We start from the raw sequence: 22,207 nt of genomic DNA, 5'->3' as shown, positions 1-22,207 counted from the left end.
GGGAGCACTAGGGAGAGTTGGAGGGAAGTGGATGGAGAGGATCAATGTACCCTGTGTAAATGCATAAACCTGCAAACAATAAAACAATTAGAGAATAAGATTTAAATAAAACAAATATTTTACGTGGAAGAGTGTGCCCCAGTAGCAAAGGTGATAAGACAAAGACATTTGGGTGAGCACTTTCCACAAAACTCTATGTCTTCCGTCCCACAAGGACAGTGTAATCCCATTCAATCTAGACATGAAGATTCAAGGAGAGCCATTTTCCTTTTTTTATTATAATATTTTTTAAAATTTCATTTTACATTCCAACCACAGTTCTCCCTCCCATCCCTCCTCCTGTCCATCCCTCATCTTTCCCCCCAGTCCACCTCCCACTCACTTCTCTCAATGGGTAAGGGCTCCCATGGGATGCCAACAAAGTCTGGCATATTAAGTTGGGGCAGGACCAAGGCCCTCCCCCTTACATTAAGGCTGAGCATGGCGTCCCACCAAGATCCATTTTCTAGTGCGACCCCACTGTGTCAATGATGGTTTAGATCACCCAAAACTCAAGTTACTTCTGCTGAGCCTGGGATTTCCTCCAGGTTCTTGTGCATAGATAATAGAAACAAGAAATAAACAGAATAGGTACACACTATATCATATGCTAAAGTACAACTTGATTCAACTCACAGCTTTAAGTATTATAATTATTTTGAAAACTAGCAAAATGAGAGACTTAAAAATTAGCAGAATCGTTAATGAGAAAGAAAAATGGTAAGGCTGATGGGAAGTCAAAGCTAAAGAGTTTTGTTGAGGTTTTCAGAACTCTCTCTCTCTCTCTCTTAGTTGTCCTTGAACTTCAACAGGAAATAACTGGGTATCTTTGACTCTTAGGCAGCATTTATCTCAGCATAAGATGAGTTGGTGTTGAAGCTCACCCTAGTGCTTCAACAGTTGGTGTTGAAGGCTGGAAAGAGCACGATATAGAATTCCTCTCCTTGAACGAGAACCTTAGATTTAGACAAGTCCAGGACGGTGTCATTCAGATTTAAAAAGACAGGGAGATGCTGTGGAGTGCAGCAAGCTTGGGTGAGGACTGGAGCTCAGCAACTTTGCAAGCTCCCAGGCCATACTAGGGCTCAGTGGGCCACACTTGTGAATACTTTGGGGCTGAGTGCAGCCATGATGGGAAGATACTTTCTGTGTCTTTGTGAAGAAAAGAAGATGGCAGGGGTGTGGAGCTCAGGCATCCTCCATTTATTTCCTTACAGTTCTGCTGAAAGCCGACATAGCAGGTCCTCTTCCCAGTGCTGTGGCAGAACAGATGAGCAACAGCATCTGAAAGGAACCCCATGTTTTCAGAGCTTCCAACCCTGTCCACTTGACCTTGTTGTTTGTGGGATAAGAATAGAATACAGTCCTTGTGCTCAGAGATAAACAACAACAAATCCACGCCTGTTAAGCCCTCATTCTCTTAGCTTCAACAGACCTTGTGTGTACCTGTTTTCCACCCTGAATGCTGGGAGTGATTGTAGTTAATAATCTCTGATGTCCAGAGGACCAGGTCCCACCCGAATCCCCAGACTATTATCCCAAATTCTTTCTTCCTAGACCTTTATTTTGAGCATTACAGAACCTGTCCTTAGGGGAGGTATCACGGGGCCATTTTTACTTTGTAATTTGGTGACCTCTACAATGACATAGACCACACTACATTCCTCTCCTAGGCCCTTAAGCTACAGAACCCATTCTTGTGGAAGAGGTCACAGGGACTTGCGAAAGAGTTTGGATGGAGTCACACCTTAAGTTTTATTGTGATAATTGTCGCCAGGAAACATTCCCCCAATGTATACTGTACTTAAACAGGTCTAAAACAAACTGCTCCTTGTCAGTTTGAACCGGCCTGACTAAGTCAGGCTGAGCTGTATTTCCTTCTCTACCCTCTTAAGAGCGTGGCTTGGCTGGCTGTAAGCACTTTCAGGGGCACTCCCACGGTGGGTTTGTGGGGAGGCCAACCTTAACATGGAGACTGTGATAGCACAAAGCCAGTCAATACTATAAAAGCCAGGCTACATAAAGAGAAAAAGGTGTGGAGGACAAATGTCACCTTTAAGGGCATGCCCCCGTTGTAGTAGGAGTGGTGGGCTGCATTCCCACCCAGTTCCCGCACGGCTGGCTTTATACCCAAAACAACACCACACAAATTGTATTTTTTTAAACATTGCTTGGCCCATTAGTTTTAGCCTCTTATTGGCTAACTCTCATATCTTGATTAACCCATTTCTTTTAATGTGTGTAGCACCACGAGGTGGTGGCTTACTGGGAAGGACCTTAACCTGTGTCCATCTTGGAGAGGAGAGCTATAGCATCTGCTTCACTGTCTTCTTTCTCCCAGCATTCTGTTCTGTCTTTCCCGCCTACCTATGCTCTGACCTATCAGGCCAAGCAGTTTGTTTTTTTTTAATTAATTAACCAATAAAAACAACAGATAGATAGAAGACCTACCTACATCACCACATGACCTATGTCTACCAGTAGGCCCTGTAGCCCAAAGTTTCCATGACTCACCAGCAGCCTGGGAAGCTACGAACCAGTCAATGGGCCCATCCGTGTATGAAGGCAGAGCTTCGTAATTCCACCACTTTCCAACAGTCCCCGCCTCTGAATACTGTAGGACCAAGTCTTCTCATAGGAGCATGGTGGAGACATCTGAAGCTTGTAGCTATGACAGAGTAGAAACAGAGGAAAAAGATTCCTGGAAAAATATTGAAGAGAACTCAGCAAGCATTTTAGGTTATAGATTATTTATTTAGCCACCGTTGCCCTGAATTTTCCATTTCATTCACCTGTTTTCTTCTCCAAGACCAGAGAAAGGCTCCAAGTGGGAGTTCTTTCTTTTGTTTACTTAATATATTTGGAGGGGGGAATTCATTTATTTTGATTTATGTGTATTAAAACTTTACCTGGGTGTATTTATGTGTGTGCCTGGTACCTGTGCAGAGGTCAGTAGAAGGCATGGGGTCCCCCAGAGTTAGAGAGAGTTGTGAGCCATCATGTGGGAATCAAACCCAGGTCCTATGTCAGAGTACCAAGTGCTCTCAAGTGCCAAGCCACCTCTCCAGCCCCCTCTTCCACTACCTTCTCTTGAAAATATCTGACCACGTGAAATGAGAGCCATGTGTGAACCACACACTATTCCCTCGCTTTATGTTTCTCTAAAGGCATCAGCATGAGGAATCCTGCACTGGAAGTGAATACAGGTTTTGAAGTCCAGAAAAATCCGCACTTCCAGGGCTACTGTTTTATCTTCATCCTTGCTGAGGCGGGCACCCATTCCACAAGCCCCCCCCCCCCCACTGTCTTTGCATCAGCAAACACAAGTTTCTATGGTGCATATGGCAGTAGGCAGAACTGTTTTGTTGTGGTTAAAAACACAGTCCCGTGTTGCTATTTTTAATTAAAGATGCTTATTTCTGTCACACAGCAAGATAATTTTTAGACAAAGACTTTGTGTAGACTGTCAAGGAATAAGTTTTCCATCACTATGCTCTTAAACACTCCCTCTGGATGAGAAAAACTCCAAGAGAACAGAACAGACCATGACGTAGTCACTGGGGGTGGGGTTGGGGTGGGAGGAGGGGATTCTTGCAGCCTGAGATATAAAATCAGTTACCAAAATACCTTGCTGTGCCAGTTGGTTCTGCCTAAGGAGGATGGGTGTGGCCAGGAGATTGGAAATGGGCACTAGGTAGGGATGAGCATCTCAGGATAGCGGAGATTCTGGGCACATTTGTAAATGCATCCAAGAAGAAAACTGCCCCTTTGTGTAAACTGTTACACTGTTAGACCCTACTCCTCAGATAGCTATGGCATCACTTAGCTTTGATGAGCTTCAAATGGATAAAACATTCAAATTTGCCTTTTGGCTTTTAGTGAAAGTTAAAATAATGTATGCCAAACACTTATCTAAGATGGCTAGCTATCATGATATTTTGGGCATTTGCTTATCTTACTACTGTAGTAGTTACTTTGCTTGTGGCTGTGACAAAAACACCCAGCAGAAGCAGCATAGGGGAGGAAGGGCTGATTTTGGCTCACAGTTTGAGGGGATACAGTCCATGGTGGAGGGGGTGTGAGGCAGGAGCCCATGTCATGCTTGCAGTCAAGGGAAAGAAAAGGGAATGCTGGGTCTCTTCCTTCCTCTTTCGTTTCCTTATTTAGCTCAAGACCCCAGCTCTTGGATCATGCCAGCCACATCAAAGATGGATCTTCTATGCCCACTTTACTATTGGGGAAATAGCCTCACAGGGATGTGTGTCTCCCAGGCGCTTCCAAATTCAACCAAGCTGAGAAGGGGTGGTGACCATTTAGACTATCATCACTCATTTTGCTGGTTTCCTTTCTTGTCTTTGTTATCATCACCCCTGCTTGCCCCCAGGGCATTAGAGCTGGGACTCTGTCCTCTATCCTCCCCTCTCTCTGAGACAGTCATGCTCAGTCCCCTCTGATCTCAGGGAACTCCCTACCCACTTCCCACCACTCCATCTGCCCTATTCTCCTGCGTATTGTATCCTGGTTCCACCAAGCTGCAGGCACGCATGGCCTGTTGGACATCCCAGGTCCAGAGCCACGGCACAGAGCCAGCTCTTAATTACTTTCTAGAAAGTTAGTTTCTAAGCGCTAATGTAGCACATCCTAAATCCTGTGCACGTAGGGCCCGGGATTAGCTTGGAGGTGTCAAAGTATTTTCCCAGCCTGCACTGCCTTTCATAACCTTGAACAAGTCATTTTCGCGCATCTCTTCTCACTTCCCTAATGGAAAGATTAGGGAGATAATATCAGGAAGGTGCTATCTAAATATGAAATGAGGTATAAAGGAAATAAATAGCAGACGGTGCCTATCAGAGGCAGCCGATCCTCTCAACAATGTGTTTTTCTGTGACCTTCAGTCTCCTAGGAGTGGTCCAGGAAGCAATAATGCACCAGTTAAGAACTCTTTCTGCCCTCCTTAAAGCGTGTGTGCCGCTTGCTCACTGTAGACAGACTTCCAGCTACTCCTTCAACAAACATTTCCAGAGCACCTCCTGTGGGTCAGGTGATTGACAGGCTAGAAGCTACAAATTTAAGCCCAAAAATGTGGTGCCGGTCTTTTGGAAGACTGAATTCTTAGGGGGGAGTTGGAAACACAAGCTATGCAGTATATGCAGAACGGAGGTGTGCGAAGGATTCTAATACAGGTGCAGTGGAAGGAGAGCATGCAGGTTTCTTTGAAGAGATGGGTTTGACCTTGCCCCTCCAAAGCTAAGTTGGGCAGGGTGAGGAAAACTGGGTAGACCAAAGAAAGAGAATGTTGAACTGGCAAGAGATACAGACTGCAGCTTTCCATCCGAAGGGAGCCCGGAGGATGCTGAGGCAGAGGGCAGTGGAGGTAGGCCTGGTGGTACCTCGCCTGCAAAGGTATCTCAGCCTACAGAGGCCAGTACTGCTACAAAACCACATATGCTCCGTGTAGAGGCTGAGCGCTGCAGGAAGAGATTTGTGTTTTCTCCTTAAAAGCAGTGGAGAAGGTTTAAACGGGAGACGTGTTTGATCAGCGCTATGGCTTCGGCTTCGCAAATATTTGCCTTCCTTTTGAGGTCTACTACACGTATTCCTGTAGTTTGTACTGAGGTAGGTTCCCAGCCTCCTGAGCTGCGCATGTATCTGTCTGAGCAGTAGCAATTAGCTACGTGTGACGACGGAAGGAAATGTAAACCTGAATTAATGAAAATTAAATTAAAATGTAAAGGTGTCATCCTTCCTGCTACCCAATCTGCTTAATGTCATTGCCATGTCTCAGGTGTTTGAAGGTGATGTTGGAAAACCACTGGTAAAGTTCTGTCATTGCAGGAGGTTCTTCAGGACCATCTGCTTGCCTGACCATCCCGTGAGACTGCTCAATGTGGTGATAAAATTCAAAAGTTCCCTAGGTTCTAATTCCAGCTTTGTTACCTCCAGTAGTTTCCTACCTTGAACAAGTTACCTAGCGTCTGTGCGTCCCGGTTCCTAGCAACAGAACTTACTGCTGTTGAGGTTTAAATTCACTAATACGTGAAGAGGGCAAGATCGGGGGCCCAGCAAATGCTGATCACTGAGAAATGTCAGCAGCCAGCATCCAGCCAGGAAGCTGGACCGCTGCCCTAGCAATTGGTCCTGATTGCTCTTTACCACTTATTCTGAGATCAGCCCCTTCCCCGTTTTCCTCCAGCTATGACTGTCCCTGACTTGGATCATGCTCTTTCTAATGGACCTCCTTTGGGACTCAGGGTTGGAAGGGACAAGAGAAAGTGTAGTGCAGAAATGAGCCATTCTTACAAAAGTACAGGGAACGTCTTGGTGTGTTGGAGGTGTAATTGAGCTCAGAAATTTCCCCTGAACTCTGCTAGGCAGCAGGGAGGACAGAAAAAGACCCCGGGAACAGGTCACTTTTCAAAACTGAAACTAGACTCCTTCCTATTATTTGAAGTAGCCCCACAAGCAAGCTTGTTCTCAATTTTCCCACCTAGCAGTCCCTACAGGAGACACTGATGCTTTGGTGTAACGTTTCAGAACTGAAATGCTATGGGGTTTTGCCTACAGTTACATGTGTGCTCAGTGCCTTTCCCAAAAATTACTGTATAGATGCTTCTAGGTCCAATTTCTCTTTTATTTATTTTCAACATGTGTGTGTGTGTGTGTGTGTGTGTGTGTGTGTGTGTGTGTGTGTTGTGCATGAGTGTATACTTTCTTGTTCATATATGCCTCTGTGGGTCTACATGCACATGTGTGGGCATGCATATGGAGGTACAAAATTGATGTTGGACGTCTTCCTCAATGGCTCACTGCTTACTGAGGTATGGTCTCTTGCTAAGCAGAACTCACCAAATCCTGGATAGTCTAGCTAGCTGGCTTATCCCATCTACCTGTGAGTGCTTGGATTATAGGTGACTGTCACACCTGGCTGACTTTTGTATGGGTTGTGCATATCCAAACTTCATTCCTCACGTGGGCATAGGAAAAGCTCAATTAAACCAGATACCCTTTGAGGCATGGTGACCATGCCAAATGAAGAATGCATTACCTGTTTGTTGCTGTGTGTGGTTGGATCTTTATGCCATGCCTAACCACAGGAACTGACGGGAGGGAGACGTGAAGAGAGGATCAGAGCTGCCCCGTGCCATTCTATTAGTACAGGTCTGATGACTCTTATTTGCAGGTAATAAAACCTGGAACAAATTTACCGGCTGGAGTACGGGTGGCAGAGCTGGAAGGAACCATCCCAGCTTTTCAGTCTCCTCTAGCGAGCCTTCTTCTGAAGTTTGAATTACACAAAGGGAACTTAGGAAATCTCCCAACCTCCTTACCCTGGATGCATTTGAGAGACCACACAAGCACACACCAAACAGGAATTTATGACCAAAACCTCAATTAAAAGAAAATTTCCTGTGTATGTGGTAAAATTAAAGACCTGCTTATGCTCACCACAAAAATCTGCTCCACGCCTAGACAAATGCACTCTTCTGAAACACTTTGTGTTTGAAGCCTACCTGCCAAATGCAGAAGCATGTGCGCATAGCCAAGGCTCATCCATGTGGTTACAAGCAGGATATGCCGCCAGCTTAGACTCCTTTATGCACTAACAACTCCTTGAACACTGAAAATGTTCTTTTGTCCTTCTCTCTTTCTTAGGAAGGAAAAAGCAAAGGACCCTTCAGAAATAACTGTGTTTGCCCAGGCCTTTGAAGACCGAAGATACTTTTAAGATCAACCTGTTGACTTTGTCATGATTTTTGGAATTGGCAGTGTTACATTTTTTTAAATGACGAGGGGAAATAAGATACAAGCATTGTACTAACTTATTCTCACCTCATCCATGCGTGCGAATCAAAAATGGCAGATAATAATTTGAGACTCTAATCCAGAACATTAACTAGGGAACGTGAATGCATAGAGGCCTTGGTTAAAATCAAACAAAATAGCAGGACTTTACTCACAAAAGCAAGGAAATTCCAGGCTGTGGACTCAGGGCAATTTTGAATTATACATCTTAGAACACTGTTAAGTCAAATATTTGAATGTCTGTAAAGTTAAGCCTTGCTGTTTCAATTACAACCTATTACGCATCTGTCTGTCTTTACAGGGCTGAAGAGAGTAGCATGTCTTTTGCTAAATGAAGGCAGATCTTCAAAGGCCATCCCTGTCTGAATGAGATGATGCTGGGAGCCATGCAGGAACTTCAGTCTGTGGCTAGAGCAGAGAAAGTAAGTGATAAAGCACAAAGCCTCCAGGAAATTGTTTTGAATCAAGTCTGTGTTCTTTAGAAGTCATTTCCATGTAATGGATGTTGAATGCTTCCTGTTAGGGTGATTTTATGGCTTTTGGTTTCAGGGGCTTTAAGAATTTCTATAGGGGCCTCCCAGTTGACTTTCTCATATTCTAAAGAAATTGATCCAAGTCAAAAGTGTGTGTGTGCGCATGTGTGCGTGCGTGTGTGTGTGTGTTTGTGTGTGTGTGTGTGTGTGCGCGCACACACATGCATACATGTCTATGCCTGTGTGTGTGCCTGTGTGTGATGCAGGCTGGGGTCTGGAGAGATGGTGAGTGAGAGTGTGTTCATTTTACAGGCACAAGAACCTGAGTTCAGATCCCAGCACCCGTGATGAAAAAGCTAGTTGTGGCCACATATGTCTGTAGCCACAATGATGGAGACAGGATTGTTGGGTCTTTGCTGGCTGTCAATCTAGTTCCAGATTCAGATAGATATTGTCTTACTTAATGTTTCTAGTGCTGTGAAGAGACACCATGAGAGTGGCAACTCTTATAAAGGAAAAACATTTCACTGGGGTGGCTTGCATTTTCAGAGGTTTAGCCCATTATCATCATGGTGCCACATGGTGGGGTACAGGCAGACATGGTGTTAAAGCAGGAGCTGAGAGTCCTTCATCTTGACTCCACAGCCAACAAGAAGTGGTCTGAGATCCTGGGTGTAGTGTGAGCTCATATGGAACCTCAAAGCCCACCTCCACAATGACACACTTCCTCCAACAAAGACACACCTACTAATAGTGCTGCTCTCTACAGGCTTAAGGGGCTGATTACGTTCAATCTGCCACAGAGATCCTGTCTCAAAGGAAAAAGGTGGAGTTGATAAAGCAGGGCACTCAGTGTCCTTCTCCAGCCTCTGCATGTGTACATAGGCACATGCACACATATACATGTATACCACACACACACACACACACACACACACATAAATATAAATACACCACAAACATAGACACCATACTCATGAATATAGAGAAAAACAAATGTGTGTGTGTGGTTCTGGTTTCTTTCTCAGAAACTCATTCAGTTTATACTCCGTTGAAGGCACCATCAGCTAGTGTTGTTACTACAAAGCATACTTGTGCACGATTCCACACTGGCATTCCAGAACACATCATACTCAACTGAACCGTACTTAGCAGACAAATAATTCCTGACCTAAATGCCAACATTGCCAGTGCAGTGCGTGCATTGGAGAACAGATTCCTATGGGTTAGCGCTAGGGAAAGCCTATTCAGGGCTGGATTACAGACTCCAGGGTGTGCCTAGGCCTTGAGTGATTAGCAGATAAGATAAAGATGAGAGGAAGGCTAGGAGTGCCCTCGAAGTGCCAAGGGTAAGATGATTGCCTTGTGACAACCTTTATTTGTTGCTCCTGTTCGTCACCCTTTGTGTCAGTTAGCTATTGCCATGTAACAATCCCCATGAAACTGGGGGCTCAAGAGCTAACCGTTTTCTCCTGCTTATGAGTTATAGACCAGCGCTTCTCAACACGTGGGGTGTGACTGTCAGAAAAGATGTATGTTTGATGATCTTAGAGCTGAGACATCACTCAGTAGCAAAACAATAGTTACGAAGTAGCAAAGAAATTATTTTTAAGGTTGGGGGTGACCCCAACATGAGGATCTGTATTAAAGGGTCACAGCATTAGGAAGGTTGAGAACCACTACTCTAGACTACCTAAATGGTTCTACCAGCAGGCGTACACAAACTTTTGACTGTGAGATAAGTTTGTGCTCTAGAATAAAACAATTGAGATTTTTTTTTTAAATCACACAGAAGTCTCATATAATTAGTATGTTTATGATTTCATGGCAGAGTGTGGTCATAAGTACCCTTGGGTGCACACAGTAGGCAGGGTGTGCATTGTGCATGCCTACGGCTAGTGTATCCTTACTCACTCATTTGTGGGGACATGCCTACTGTGGTTACTCTCTTCGACAGTTTGAAGGTTAGGCTACCTGACAGTTGTCTGTTGTGAGATGACAGTGCCTTGTCGCCACATTTCTTGCCCATTTTTCCTGCTTCTCTCCTGTCTGCATTCTCAGAGTCATGGGAGAAAAGCACGAACAAACATGGAAGCTCAAAAGACACAGTTTGTCCTTCTTTTTTTCATGTCACATCTGCTCACTCCATTGACCAAAAGCTGAACCCTTAATCAATAGTGGGCAGTGACAGGGTGGAAAAATGGAACTCTCAATGTAACCCATATAACATACTTCATGGTGTGAGTTACACTCCTATTCTGTAGAAGGAAGCAAGGTTGAAGCCAGCTGAATCGTTTTGGCAAAGCATGCATGTAACCGGTTACTGGTAGGGCCAGTTTCATAGCTACACCCAAAGATCTGCTCAGACTGCTGAATGTGTGTTGTAAATGTCTTCTGGTTCTTCCACTGTCTCTTCTCCCACCACACTGCCCTGTCTACAAAAGGAACCAGCAGCCCACGTGTTTAGATGCAATTTTCACAAGCCCATGCATTTACACAGAAGTCTTTCTAGGACCCTCTGCTATCTGCAGCAGCCTATCTCAACCCTGTTTCCTCATGACACCCTTTACTTCCTGAAAGAATTACTGAGAGAGCCACAGGGATGGTTCTCTTGGTCCAGTGCTTGCCACACAAGCGTGAGTATGTGAGTTTGGTTTTCAGACCTCACATAAAAAACCCAGGTGTGCTGGTGCAGGTTTATCAACCAGAGCCAGGGAAGCAGAGAGAGATGGATTTCCAGGACTTGCTGGTCACCCAGCCTTTTCTGCTTGGTCGGCTATGTGCTAATGGGAGACTCTTATGCAAGGGCAATAAGGTGGGAAGTTGTCCTCACTGCTTGGGGAAAAGTGAGCCATTTAACCTGTACTGAAATGTCACATTGTACCTCAAACGTGTGATAACTATGTGTGAAATACAAATTAAAGCCACTTGAAAGAAGAATGAGTTAACTAGAGCGCTTGTGCAGGGCAGCAGTAGAAGAAGAAGGACAGGTAGAGATGCTCGTGGAACAGCCAATTAAGAGCAGTGGCAATCAGGACATCCTAATGTGGGCAGCATAAATTATAATTGCATCACATTTAAGATCATATTCCCATTTTATAGAAGAGTGGAAATACAGAGATTTATTGAGTTGACTGAATTCACATTTCACTGATTTTTGGTTTATTTTTGTACTCAGTTTCCCTTCATCTGTGCTGTATGGCATACACCTTACATTAGGCATGTCAGACTAATGTGCAAAAGATTCCTGTAAGAATTGTCCTTTGGGGGTGGGGGCGAGGGGAGAGTATTTTCAAATTTGGAAACTATTTGGTGTCTTGGTTACTTTTCAATCGCTGAGACAAAATACCATGACCAAAACACCTTATAAAAGAAAGCACTTAATTTGAGACTCACGGTTTCAGAAGGTTAGATCCATGACCATCATAGCAGAGAGCATAGTACCAGGGAGGCAGGGGTGGGGAAGTGGGGCAGCATGACATTAGAATAGTACCTGGGAATTTACATCTGATCCACAAACTCATAGAAGGAAGGAAAAGATAAGTGGGAATAGCCTGGGATTTTGAAACCTCAAAGCCTGCTCCTGCTGACACACTTCCTCCAACAAGGCCATACCTCCTAATTCTTCCCAAACAGTTCCACCAGTTGGGACTAACTATTCAAATATGTGGGCCTTCAGAGGTGGGAGGGCATTCTCATTCAAACCATCACATTGGAATATTTATTTATATGATGGAACAAAGACTTGGAATTCAGACCAGAGGTACTAGACAGTTCTTCAGGACAAAGGAATAGGAAATTTGCTTAGAATGGAAAGGGGTGCTAGCGAGTTCTTACTTCGGGTGAATGAGATAGGTCCTTGGATTCTTAAGATTTAAGCAGAGTGGTGAAGTGAAGGACACAGGGGACTGGCTTGAGAAATTGCCGGAAGGGAAATTTATGGATCAGGTATGGTCTATGACCTTGAGGAAAACAGTCTCTGATTTGGCTATCTAAGTGTGCACTCTAGACCCTGTTGTATTTTGGGGCGACACTTGGATGGCCAGACAAGAATGAGACAGTAGCTATTGTGTCTCTGCATTAGGAATATCTTCAAAAGGAAGGGAAAGCATCTTATTCTTGGTTGGGGCTACGTTGGGCTGGAAATAACCAACCTATACAAACCAAAATGAAGTTCAAAGAGGACTCAAGAGCAGCAGATTAGGACAAGAGATAGTAAGTCAGTAACTACCAGGATGTGCATTCACCACTAGAATTCTCAGGAATCTTTGTTATTTATGGTACTTCAAAGCAAGTGGCCTTATCCATACACAGCGCGCGCGCGCGCGCGCGCACACACACACACACACACACACACACACACACAGAGAGAGAGAGAGAGAGAGAGAGAGAACGAGAGAGAGAGAGAACAAGAGAGAAAGAGAGTGTGTACGCGCACACGCATGCAAACACACACACACACACACACACACACACACGGAGGCACTCACATACGCATGAGAAGAAAAGAAACCATGGGAATGAGGAAAACATCTGCCTCTCTTTATGTAGAAGAAACTATAGTGGTCAACAGAAAGGATCTTAGAGAGAGCTAGAGGAGACAGACAGAGAGAATGGAGATATGAAAACCAGTTAAGAGACTTTTGCAATCAAGATAATAAGATCCTGAATCAGGGCGGGCCAGGAGGTGAAGACAAAGAGACACATCAAACTTTCCAGGAGGGTTGGTACCTCAAGATGGGGAAAGCTGGAGAGCATTGTTTTCTCCAAACGCAGGGCAGTGTACCTGGCATGATGTCATTGCTCCGACAATATAGTCAAAGCAATTTATTTTTGGTTACCGCCCATTGTATCATTCATTGCTTGGTTTTGAGACAGAATTTCATGAAGCTGAGACTTGTGATCATGAACTCCGCTTGTCTCTCCCTTCCAAGTACTGGGCTTATTGGCATGTGGCACTATTCTTGGAGGTCCAATATGTCTTAATCTGATCTGGAATAGATAAATTATTTAAACTCCTTGAAAAATTGATTGAGACGGTATATACCTGATACTGTTAGTGAGCATTACTTACCAGCGCCTGGCGAGTCTGGGGAGATCTCAGGACCTAACTGTCTTTGGAAAAGCCCAATTTCCCTAGAGCTATGCTTTACTGATTGTCTTGGTGATTTCCAATTCAATCAAATTGGCAATTAAAATGATCATATTTTCCATTGTGCCATCATAGCTGGTGGATAATGCAGCTTTAGATCTTGCTTTTCAAACTTCTACCTGGGTGCCTGGGAACACTTGTTGGAAAGACTTTTCATACCCTTGTCCCATTCATAGGAAGGAGTAGATGTGGCAGGCATCCACCACCACCCCTACTCTAGCCCCGCTATAGAGTCCTTCCGGGGATCCTAATGGCAGCGTGAATGAATTAGTACCGTCGTGTGGAAACCTGAATCCTGCACTTCGCACATATTTGAGGAGTCCAAATGTAACGTTTCTTTCTAATTGCACAATAACGCTGAGATACACAGAAACATTTCTGGCAAAAGAAACCCAGCTCCGATGTGCTCTCTCCTCCCTGCCTTGGGTTCATGCTTGAATCGGTATGTAGGCATATCTTTCCAATTCTTTATTATCATCGGTGCAGTTTAACTACATGGCAATTGTTTTATCTCCTGATCTTTTGGAAAAGTATTGAGGATGCTTGAACTATCTCACTCTTGTTCTGGATCCTTTCAACTCTCACGAAAGAACATATCTACCTGAACTGGCAATCCCTTGGCATCTTGCCATATATCAGTCTAGGGAACATTTTAACGTCACTGTGCCAAGACATCAAGAGGTTACTAGGATTTAACCCTTGGCACACACTCTAGGTATGTCCCAGAACTGAGTAAGTCATACACAGAGGCACAGGAAAGACTAATAGGGATTGTCCAAGTTTACCCTGGCTGGCAGCTGAGCAATGTGAAAGGAGAAGGCAAATCAGTAAATCCAGTTCAATAAATATTTAGAATGGGATAAAGATATGGGAGGCTTTGAGGTAGAGAAAAATGACTCTTCTTTATTGTGGCAAGAAAGTTCCAGGGTGAGCCTCCTTCTGTTTGTAAAGCTGACTCCAATCATGTCTACAATTTATTAGGCCTTTCTTCTAAAGACTTCAAAGTATTAGGTAATCAAACCCTGGCTTTTTAATTTAATATATATTTAAAAAATGCTAAGCTATTTGGCCAAGGAGGTGGAGACATTTGCTAGCCTTATGGTCTACAGATATAGACATATGCATGCATTTATGCAACACATATGTATAGCATACGTGCTCACCTATACATGTGCCTTTGTGTCTGTGTATCATGTAGGTATGTTTGTGTACAAGTATGTGTATGTATGTCCCTCCCCTCAAGTGTAGCTAAGTATGACATAGTGTATTGTTCCCTCTCTGGGAATCCAGAGGTTCTGCTATTTACTGCCTATGCAACTTGGGATACGTCTCAGACTTCGTCAGCCTCTGCTTCTTTCTCAATTCCATAGAATTGAGAGCACTGCCATTTCTGTGGGATAAGAGGAACGTTAAAGGCAATAATATAGGAGAAACGGGTGAAATGGAAATCCTTTTGAGGTCAATATTGGTGCTGGGAGAGTCTGGAATGGCCCTTTCTCCAATTTGATTGTGAGGACTTTGCTCAAGTCCAATCTGATAAATGTGCTAGGAAGCATATGGATGCATTTTTCTGGATAGATGGCTTCTATGCTCTCTCCTGCACATGAATGACTTTCTGTGAAGTTACCTTAGTGTGGAGAGCCTCTTTCAGGAATCTTTATGGGGCTAAAGTGTGTTAGGTGAACCTCAACAAACAAGGAGCTACGGGCTTGAACCTAATGCAAACAGTTGGCCGGACGTCCAGGACTGGGTGTAAATAATATCTTGAATGCCATTGAATATCAATACTGGTGTTTGATGATATTACATAAATTCAGCTTTAATTGAACAAGGATAAATACAACTGAATGGACCCATTTATATCTCTGAATACAGAAATAAATCCCAAATAATGGAAATTTATTGCCTTGGGTCCGAGACATCCGCATACAGAAAAGGTGTGTGTGTGTGTGTGTGTGTGTATGTGTGTGCTCATTCTTCCTAGCCTGACAATTCTTATCTTCTTAGGAACAAAGTCTCAAATAAATAGACCTCCCCAGATACCAGCTGCCCCAGGGGCTCCTTGGTGAATGAGGGAAGGGTGATTTATTCCCCGGGCGAAACTGTTTATATTATGTGGTAGTGAGTGTGTTCTGGCGCCATTAAAAATTAGCAACCAAATCCATCTTTAACAACTTTAAATAATAGTGTGGGTTCGAAAGAGGGTCAGTTTCTGGGTGCTAGCATGTTTATAACCTTGATATCGATAATGTAGATTTAAACAGACCCCTGAAGTTGACCAGCGTTGAGGAGTTGGAGTTGGGCACTTTAAGACGAGCGGTTTTTAGATATGAAATCAAATACATCACCATCTAGCCTCTCCTTGGCCAGGTGTCTGCTATCAAAATAGAATGCATATATGTAAAATATAAAAACCCTGAAAGGATATTGCAGCTGGTGAGCAATAAAGATATTCATGTGATAAAGGAAATGTAGAGGGGAAAGATGAATTACAGACTCTTTGCCACAAAACCCAAATGTTGTTACGGAAGCAGATCACCAGAGGACGAAACTCAGTTTGTAGAGTAGAACTTCTGTATTTCCTGCCCATGGCCTTGCTCCCTCCTGTGTAATTGGTGGAGAATCACTGCTTAAGTTCTCCTCCACAGCGGAGACCACGCATTTTTTCATGAGCCTTTGCTATTTTTCTCAGGCTTGTGACTATTACCCCTTTAGTCACTAGAGCGAGGAAAGGAGAGTTCCGGCTCACACATTCTGAGGGGTTGGTCCATTGGAACCCCGAAGGCATGGCCGCTGGCATGCTCTCTATGGTGAAGACAAAAATCTTGTGGTAGCTTGTGCAGAGACGGTACCAGAAGGAGAATTTGCCAGAAGCTGTAACCCCCGAAGTCTGCTTCAAGTGGCCTCTCTTCATCAGCTAGTACACCCTGAAATTCCACAGCTTCCCAGAGCCGCACCACAAAATGTTGGGTAAATGTGGGAACACTTCCTTTCAGAGGACATTTCCTACTGACGTCACGACAACAAGCTTTTACCAGTGTGCTGTTCTCAGTAGCCTCTTCTGGCCTCACTAGCGAGCCTGGTTCTACCAGACTTTCCTTGCATGTTTACTCTGCACAGGGTTAATAGCTATCTTTGTTGTTTGCTTCTGGAGGGTTGCTGAATGATTCCTGCCCTTCATCAGCTTTCCACATCAAGAACTCCGTGTGGTGTGTACTACATGGTGTGCTGGGCACAGTGCCAGCTTCCATTACAAATGTCTTCTACCTGCCCCCATGTTGAAGGGACATATTACAGATGATACGAATGACATAAAAATTTAATAGTACATTAACAACTTGGGGCCTTTGACTTACACAAAAGAAAGGTGTAGGCATTTCCTGGGTCTTTTTAATCTCGTTTGACTTCTTTCAATTGATGGCTTGGTTTGCTCACAAGGACTCTTGGGATAATCCCTCCATGGTGGACTGCCACTAACATGTTAATTCATAGTAAGGATTCATTTGAAATCACTCAACTGAAGTCCTATGGGTAGAAAGAGGAGATGCTGAACTATAGTCAGGATGCCGTTGGGTTGTTAATCCAGGATGGCAAGAGAAATGGCAGTGGATAGGAGTGGGACTCCAATGGTGCACCTGCAGGTGACACAGAGCCATCTGTAAGCCAGGAGGGTAGTCCCCAAGCTGGAAGATCCAGGTATTGGGAAAGATGACATAAAACTAACTCACCACCAATAACAGAGGTAATAACGCAAACAGCACAGAGATAATTGTGGATCAGACAGACAGCTCAGCAGCTGTTGTTCTCTTTTGAGAAGGGCATGGGGCCTCTGGCATGGTCAATATCAGAGCCAGGTGTTTGGCTGAGCTGGAGTTTGCCCCTGCAACTCCTAGTTCAGTGATGTGCAAACCCTGCTTCCAATAACACACATTGTTTCTTAAATAATAACGCAACTCTCTCTGTCTCTCCAGGCCCTCACTGATTGCTGCCAAGAGTAAGGCACATTTGCAGATGAACCATCTTAGTGAGCAATGCAGCCTACCTTGTTCAGTATCCCACGGATTCCCCCCTCTACTTATTTTTGTTTTATATTCCTATATACTTTTTCCCTGGTTCTGGTTTTGTGTCCTTATTTACGTTTCCCCATACTTTATGGTGTGGATTCATGTACCTGAAATCCTATAAAAATAAGGCAGAACATAAATAAATCAATCTCTGCATCCATAAAGCAAAAGCACTGAATGGGTTATAAAGTTTTGCTGGTGTACTTGGGCACACTATTCCTTGTGATATTTACTTCCCAATAGCTGTCTAGTTCTGCAGAATTTACAGTCTACAGAGGAATGCAATAGATTTGTTTACCTGGAGCATCCCTGTTTCCCTTAGTCATTAAGTAAAAAAAAACCTGAATATTTTTTTAATCCCCCTGAAAGCTTTCCCATGTTGCGGTCATCATCACGCTGAATAAATTGTCATGTTCTGAAGTCGGTTTCTCCTGTGTAGCCTCAGAGATACCTGCTGTGTTAGTTAGCTATTCCTGTTCCTGTAACAAAAACAGCTTAAGGAGGGGAGGGCTTATTTTGCCTCACAGAAGGCATGATTCACTGGAGTGAAGAAGGGTTGGAGGTAAGAGTCGCTCTCTAGCCGTGGTCTAAAGAGCAGGCGGTGGCTGGCCTGACTGAGTCCGCAGTCAGGAAGTCTGGAGATGAATGCTGGCACTCAGTCCAATTTCTCACAGATCCCTCACCTCTTACCGCCAACTTTTTATTATCTGGGACTCCAGTCCATGGGATCGCAGATCCACATCCTCTGTGAAACCGCTCTGGAGAGGTCCTCACAGACACTTTCAGGGTTGTGTCTCCCAGCAGGGTGGACGATCAAGACCAATCGTCATGCTGAGGTATGTGAACAGTCTTTAAACGTAGGTCCCTAATCCACCCAAGAACCCTTCTGTCAGTCATGAGTTTTGATTGACATCTTTCTACCAACCCTGGGCTCCCGCAGTACTTGAGTTAAAGGGAGGATGCAAGATTAAACCCTGGGCTCTTTGGTTAATCAACTAATTAATTTTTTGCTTCTGTCATATTTTCTATTCTGACTGCAGTTTTCCCTCCCTCCCCTCCTCCCCGCCCGCCACCTCTTCCCCAGATCCAGTCAACCTGCATTTTTCTTCAGAAAAGAGCAGGCCTCCCAGAGACACTAACCAAACACGGCATACCAAGTTACAATCAGACCAGACACATAACTCATATCAACGCTGGAAGAGGCAATCCAGTAGGAGGAAAAGGGTCCCTAAAGCAGGCAAAAGAGTCAGAGACAGACCCTGCTCCCACTGTTAATAGTCCCATAAGAATATCCAGCTACACAACTATACCATTATGCAGAGGACCTAGGTCACACCCATGCAGACTCTGTGAACTCCTATGAGTCCTGGTCAGTTGATTCTGTGGGCCATGTTCTTGCAGTAAGCACTGGGTACTTTATGATGATATACTGAATATACTTTTTACATCTTACATGCCCCAATTTTTTTCACACTGTATGGAGAATATTCACAGTGAGATATTGTTTTTAATCTGTGCTGTTTTAAACTCAATATTTTATTCTGAGCACTCCCTTTTCCTTTGATTTTGTCTCCTTCCAGCACCCTTTTGGAGTGATGGACCAAATGTGTGACAGAGAAATATAAAATCTTTCCCCAGATCATGATGGTGTTCCTCGGTCGAGAGTTCTTATCATGCCGCCTGACCATGTGCCTTCCGATTTTGACCCAATGATTCTTTACACAGTGGTTATAAAGGAGACATTGAAATCCTCAGACACATTTTCCTTATCCATACAACGATGACTGTGATTCTCTTTCAGCCCTATGAAGAACAATGGAGATAGTTTGTACAAAACATCAATGATTCAGCTCTCTATTCCCCCACGCAACTGGCTCCCCTGGTCACAGTCTTGACCATGCCAGGCTTAGAGTCTGTTGTGTGTAAGCGCAGCACATACCTGCAAATGTAAGGCCCTGGCCTGTCTTCCTTGTCTGCTGCTGCCTCTCAGGTAAGCATCCTTGCTCAGGTTAAAGTACTTTGCTGTACTCTGGGCATGGGCCGAATCTGTGTTATACAAAAAAATGATACAGGTTGCAGAATATTCTCACTTTTGTTTGGTCATAAATCTCAGTGAGCTGCTCCATGCTCTTGTGACTGCTGCCTTACGTGGTAATGACCTTGGCTCATACTCCTTAGAGACCCTAGGCTGTGAGGCCAAATGCCTCTCCCCTACCTGTCATGGGCATTCTCAGCCTCCTCTGTGTGTTTTGTAAACTGTTAGGGACCTCTGCATATTAATTACTATTTCAGTTTGACAATTCTTGGCCAGAGATATCAAATGCATTCAGAATCCTTTCTAAAAAGAAAAAAAGTTCCGCAGATTTGGCCTCTACTAAACTATTATACAGAGAAGGGAAGAGAAAATCACAGGGCACTCTTAGGACACCATTCTATTGAAATGTGTACCAGAGGCATGGAAAACACACAGCGAGATGCCGAACTTTGATCAAGGTAATGAGCAATTTGACCATTTTGTCATTGATTTTTTTTAAAGGATGTTTATATTTGAGGGTATAAGGAAGGACTCAGATTTAATCATAATTCCACTAGAGATCAGTGTTAAGTATAGCAACATTATTTCCTATGGTACATTCTATTCAACGTCTACAAACCCCACAATAACCCATGATTGTGGAGCTTGAAAACTCAGCTCCTATGGCTGGGGGTGCAGCTCAGCGGTGCAGTGTTTGTCTAGCAAACTCGGTGCCCTGACTTCAATTCCCACTGATACAAACAAAACAAAAACAACGGCACCATGCCAAGTTCCAACAAATTTCAAAAGATTCATTTGGACTTTGCACCTTGTCATTTGCAAACCAAAGCCCCATTGGCACAGGAGGTTCAGCCACTCGGTGGAGAAGGCCATCTTCACCCAATGCTAAGCATCCTCTGTGAAAGGGCCCTTCAGAAGCCGCTTCTTGGAGAAGCAGAAGGAAGACGAATTAGCAACTTGAAAACTGCGGCTGTGTTTTCACAGTCTGTCATAATCTCTTTGATCTTGTTATGAAAGCCTTGTCAGATTCCTCCTCCTCATCTAACTTATGGCTCAATAAGGATTCCAGGCTCCATGGTGCTGTCATTACTAGGTGTTCCGAGGAGCCTGCCTTGACTCTGTCCTCAGTGCCCAGTTTGCTTGCCACATGTACTCCTGCTCCTTGCAAGTGAATGTAAGGCCTAAGCACAGGCTAGCCAGTGGAAGGCCTGAGCACAGACTAGTTAGTGTTTATTAAAAACCATTGACCATGTAGAACACTTTAGAGGGAAAAATGCAAACAGGGTTAAAAAAAATAAAGCTGAAAAAATTTGTACTTTAAGAAATTAAAAAAAAAACATACAAAAAACAGAAAGCAGCCACTGTAAAATTTTGAACATATTTCTTGACCTCTCTGTGACTATTTGGCTAAAAAATTATGAATAATACAACAATTACCTCATTGGATATTCACATAAATTAATAGTATATATAAATCAGTAGACAGTACCTGCTATAGAAGGGAGGTTACGTCTATCTTGATGTTTTTCAAACTTGGAGCAGACAAACCATTAACACCACATAAAACTGGGCAAACAAACAAAGTCTGTGGTATCATCCCTCATTGCATGTGAAGCAAAGACTCAAGAAATAAGGGTTCTGTTTAATTATTTCTATCTGTTCTGTTTCTAGCCTGGCCTTGGGTAGATGCAGGAACGGATGAACGAAGGTGCGAAACACCTTGTCATTTATGTCACCCCTTGTATTGGATCTCAGCTGGATTAACCTACATTCTCCTGACCTTGGTAGCAGTAATAATATTTGATCAACTAATACTTTACAAGCCATTGTTATCTCATTTTTTTAATCTGAATCCTCATATGGTTAATTTGGAATTCATCAACTTATTAATTTGAGACTAGGATGGCTGACTTGGGATTTGAACTCCCAGTATAACTCAACAGAAAAGCCTGTTTAGCTCTTGGATGTGGCCAGAATCTAGGTTTCCTGATTGCTTTCTTTACATTTCTGCAGCTTTGGTGGGGATGCTCACAGATTTGATGTCCTTGTTGGGTACTGATAGTTATCACTAAAGCTATAAGGCTTCATGCTAGTGTGTATAGTTTGAGTGATTTGAACAAATTTTCATGAATAATCAAGTTGGTTGGCTTGTTCCCTTTGTTGAATTCCCTTTGTTGTGAATTCTGGGGATGCCCAGGAAGGCTGGGTTTGCGGAGGGGACCCAGTGACTGGCTGAGAACTCTTAGATTCCTTTGGTTTTCGGTTTGCTCCATAGGAGAGAAGCACCCGAATTTGTACTTCAGTATACCAAGGCTCCACGTTGTGTATTGGCTGAAATAGGTGTTACAGCTGGGCAAGGTTTCCTATGAACAGCGATCCCATCTCAACTGCAGCCCTGCTGTTGGCTCCTCTTGGGGCAAGCAAGGAAATTTAGTCACAGTTTCCTTTTTATGTGAAGATATTTTATTCACACTGCATTTATTTCATTTTTGCTGAATTATTCTTTTACGAATGCTGTGTTATTCTTTGGTCATCTAGGAATGACCCTTCCTTTCTCTCCCCTCCTCTTTGAAGTTTTGGAGTCATCAAAGGCCTTTCTTTCTTCTCTACCTATGATAATCATAGGTAGATGATGGCTTTC

The sequence above is a fragment of the Microtus oregoni genome, unplaced genomic scaffold (assembly GCF_018167655.1).
Source record: "Microtus oregoni isolate MIOR12 unplaced genomic scaffold, Mior012 000004F_ref0000308, whole genome shotgun sequence".
Taxonomy (NCBI): Eukaryota; Metazoa; Chordata; class Mammalia; order Rodentia; family Cricetidae; genus Microtus; species Microtus oregoni.
The sequence above is the reverse complement of the archived record's forward strand: the minus strand, read 5'-3'. Positions refer to the sequence as shown.